This window comes from Nesoenas mayeri, assembly GCF_963082525.1.
Source record: "Nesoenas mayeri genome assembly, chromosome: 22".
Classification (NCBI taxonomy): domain Eukaryota; kingdom Metazoa; phylum Chordata; class Aves; order Columbiformes; family Columbidae; genus Nesoenas; species Nesoenas mayeri.
The window spans coordinates 108,653-113,100 of record NC_137572.1 but is presented as its reverse complement, the minus strand read 5'-3'; the positions used below and the strand labels follow the sequence as shown (position 1 = coordinate 113,100).

At 50.8% G+C, this 4,448-nt stretch overlaps 1 pseudogene across 1 annotated transcript; it reads left to right on the top strand.

Annotated features, from left to right (window-relative positions):
- The first annotated feature begins 462 nt into the window (after positions 1 to 462).
- On the top strand, positions 463 to 1,378 carry LOC308048688 (olfactory receptor 14J1-like; annotated as a pseudogene). The gene has a single exon. The product of its transcript is annotated as an olfactory receptor 14J1-like (transcript).
- The last annotated feature ends 3,070 nt before the right edge of the window (positions 1,379 to 4,448 follow it).

Sequence of the window (4,448 nt, the reverse complement as noted above, 5' to 3'; positions counted from 1 at the left end):
TTGCAGGACTTGCTCTGTTGTCCCTGAGTGCAGCAGAAATGCTGAGGGTTTCTGACACCCAACAACACTCTGCAGTGAATATAGAGGGAGATGTAAAAACACCTTGAACTCTTAAACTACCTTCACCATCTCTGTTCCTTATCACTGGGAAAGCAAGTGCTGGCAGCACTTCCGTATTAGCAGAACCAAGATAATCCCCACCGTTTCTGTGGCCCCACTTCTGCCAAGCTGGGCTGACTTATCGAGAGCCCATGGGCAGAGGCCCTGCTCTTGGTTGCACATTTTCCAGCCCCAAGCAGGGCTGCAGCCACAGTGCTGAAGAATGTTCTCCTAGAAAATCAAAAGGGTGTCTGTGTGTGACAGGGGAGGGTCTATGGGAGTTGGTTTGATTTTTGTCAGAGAACACTTCCCTGGCTTTACACTTTTTTTCTCATGACAGCACCCCATGCTCAGGAATAGCAAATGTCCAACAGCAGCTCCATCACCCAGTTCCTCCTCCTGCCGTTCACAGACACACGGGAGCTGCAGCTCTTGCACTTCTGGCTCTTCCTGGGCATCTACCTGGCTGCCCTCCTGGGCAACGGCCTCATCATCACCACCATAGCCTGTGACCAGCACCTCCACACCCCCATGTACTTCTTCCTGCTCAACCTCTCCCTCATCAACCTGGGCTGCATCTCCACCATTGTCCCCAAATCCATCACCAACTCCCTCTGGGACACCAGGGCCATCTCCTACACGGGTTGTGCTGCTCAGCTCTTTTCAGTTGCCGTCTTGATCACAGCAAAGTATTGTCTCCTCACCATCATGTTGTACGACTGCTACGTTGCCATCTGCAAACCCCTGCACTACGGAACCCTCCTGGGCAGCAGAGCTTGTGTCCACATGGCAGCAGCTGCCTGGGCCGCTGGGTTTCTCAATGCTCTGCTGCACACGCCCAATACATTTTCACTGCCCCTGTGCAAGGGCAATGCCCTGGGCCAGTTCTTCTGTGAAATCCCCCAGATCCTCAAGCTCTCCTGCTCACACTCCTACCTCAGGGAACTTGGGCTTCTTGCCATTTGTATATTAGTAGTATTTGGCTGTTTTGTGTTCATTGTGGTGTCCTATGTGCAGATCTTCAGGGCCGTGCTGAGGATCCCCTCTGAACAGGGACGGCACAAAGCCTTTTCCCACCTGCCTCCCTCACCTGGCCGTGGTCTCTCTGTTCATCAGCACTGGCACGTTTGCCTACCTGAAGCTCCCCTCCATCTCCTCCACATCCCTGGACCTGCTGGTGTCTGTTCTGTACTCAGTGGTTCCTCCATCAGTGAACCCCCTCATCTACAGCATGAGGAACCAGCAGCTCAAGGATGCCCTGTGGAAACTCATATCCTAGTGATTTCTGAAGCAATAAACTGCCCATCTTCTTCTATATAGGAGTTTTAATGTAGCTAATTACAAGCTCAGCCTGTCAACTGGATTTTCTGGTGTTGTTGGTTGTTTTCTTATTGTGATAATGTTGTCATCCCCTTTCTAATTCACTGTTGGCTTTTCTTTTATAACTGTTGGCTGCTTAAATGAGCAGCAGTGCTCTCCTTGCCTCTAAACAGAATAAAGGGCTCTTTAGTGACTTGTTTTTCAGTATATCTTTCCTGCAAGGGCTTTTGGAGCTGCAGGGACAGTTCCTGTGCGTGGGTGGAGGGGAAAACAGCTCTGGCATGGCAGCCCTGCCAGGGAGCAGCAGCGCTTGTTCTTCCAGAGCTGTCCTGGTTCCACTCCACACTCTGCTTCTCGTCCCTTGTGTTGGTGCAAGGCCTGAGTGCTCTGGCACTTGGTCACCGTCCTGCTGTGTGTCAGTCCTGTGAGTGCAGGCAGGGACAGGCAATGGGCACTGCTGTGACAGAGCTGGACTCACAACAGCCTTTCCAGATAGAAAGGTGATCTCCTATGGGCAGGGCCTGAAGGTTTAGGTCTTCTTCCAAACCTTCTCTCAAGAATATACCCAAGAAAATGGCCCACAGATGAAACACCATTGTACAGCTGAACAGTGCGTGTATGCAGGTCTGGCACACAGCAGTGTCCTCTCACAGCCAGGCTCCTGCCAGAGACCTGCAGGACCAGCAGGTACTGATCTCTTCTCTCTGGTGACCAATGAGAGAACCCAAGGAAACGGAAGAATGTGCCAGGGGAGTGTCTGTTGCACATGAGGAAAAGGCTCTTCCCCCAGAGGTGCTGGACACTGAACAGGCTCCCCAGGGAGGTGTCACGGCCCCAACCTGACAGTGATCAAGGAGAGACTGGACAATGTCCTCAGACACACGGGATGACCTGTGGGGTGTCCTGTGCAGGGACAGGAGTTGGACTCCATGATCCTCGTGGGTCCTTCCAACTCAGGACATTCTAAGATTCTATGAAACACTAGGTCAAAAGTCCATGTTTTCATTGTGCAGATGAGTTGTAAACATACACATCATGTGCATGTCCACTGTGTGCATGTGGTGAGATGAACCCAAGGGAGCACAAACACTGTCAGCTATTCCTTGGGGTGCCATAAAGGTCAGTGGGACAGAGATGGTGTTCAGGGGTCTCTTCCAACCTGTGTTATTGTAGGATTCCATGAATCTTTTCCATGGAGAGCTCTGTAACGTCAGAATAGACAGAGGAAGAAGAAAACAAAGAGGCAGAAGCAGAGATGTAAAATCTGGGGGTGTTGATTGACAGCAGCTGAACATGAGCCAGTGTGTGCCCAGCTGGCCAAAAAGGCCAATGGCCTCCTGGCTTGTATCAAGAATAGAGTAGTGGACAGAAACAGGGCAGTTATCGTCCCCTTGTACTTGATGCTGGTGAGGCCACAACTCAAATCCTCGGTTCAGTTTTGGGCTCCTCACTATTGTAAAGACCTTGAGGTGCTGGAGCGAGTGCAGAGGAGGGGGACAAGGCTGTTGAGGGTCTGGAGCACAAGACTTCTAAGGAGCAGCTGAGGGACAAGGGGGTGTTTAGCCTGGAGAAAAGGAGACTGAGGGGAGACCTTCTCGCTCTCTACAACTGTCTGAAAAGAGGTTGTAGCATGGAGGGTGTTGCTCTTCTCCTGAGTAGCAATGGATAGTATGAGAGGAAACGGCCTCAGCTTGTGCCAGAAAATGTGCAGAATTAATATTAGGAAACATTTCTTCATGGAAAAGTTTGTGAAGCAATGGAACAGGCTGCCCAGGGAAGTGGTTGAGTCACCATTGCTGGAGGTGTCTAAAAGATGTATAGATGAAGCTCTTAGGGACATGGTTTAGTTCTAGAGTTAGGTTATGATTGGACTCCGTAATCTTAATGGTCTCTTCCAACTCAAATGATTCTACGATTCTATGATCCTGTGATTCTATGCTTGAAGGGTCATTTCCCAGGTGGTGGAGCTTTCCTTGGAGGAAGGAATCATAGAATCATAGAGAGGGTTGCAATGGAGCTTGAAAGGCCGTCTAGTCCAACATCTTCTATGAGCAGGGATGTCTTCAACCGGCTCAGGTTGCTCAGAGTCCCATCCAGCCTGGCCTGGGATGTCTCCAGGGATGGGGCATCCACCACCTCTCTGGGCAATTGGTGCTGTTATTTCAACTTCCCCATTGTAAAAAATGTCTTCCTCATGTCTGGCCTTTAACTCTCCCCTTCTAGTTCAAAACCATGACCCCTTGTCCTATCACAACATGTTCTGCTCAGAAGTCTGTCCCCATCATTCTTATTGTCTTCTTTTAAGTACACAAAGGCGGCAATAAGGTCCCTCCGGAGCCTTCTCTTCAAAGGGCAGTGCTGTGGTATGAGAAATCATCCAGAAGGAGCAGGAGATCAGTCCATGTACTTGTGTTTCAAGGAACAGCATGAGAGTGGAGACACATCAGTCAATGTATGGAAATACCAGAGTGAGAGCAAGGGAGGAAAGCGAGATGGGTGTCTACAGCCTGCAGGGAAACAGCAGCAGCTGTGGGACAGTGTAGGACAACCTGTGGTGGAGATGGCAAAGGGCACTGGCAAGGCTGGATGTCACCAAGAGAACCCAAGTCTTTGTCCCCTTGGCTATGGCAATGGCCTCTGCCACCAAGGCCTGTGAGGAGACATGTTGTCCTCAGGCACTGGGGCACCTCATGGCCTCCTTGCACACCCCTAGGAAGGCTGGGAACTGTCACACCGTTGTCCTTCACTCGGCACCACACAGCCCACATCCCCTGCCCCAGGAAGAGCCCTGAGCAATGTGTGAGGGACAGGATCTGCCTTCCCAGGGGCTGGGGGTCAGGTCTTGGCCTCTCTGCTTCATCCAACTAAACCAGGGTTTTCTCAGCACCTCAGCTGCCTGCATGTTTCCCTTTGTTTATCTGCCATCATGGCCTCCAATTCTCTGCTCTAACGAGTCCCTGGGGAGGCTTTGCTGGCACTTGCTCTCAGTGGAACTCATTAATACTTCAAGGTACTTAGTAATTTTTTCT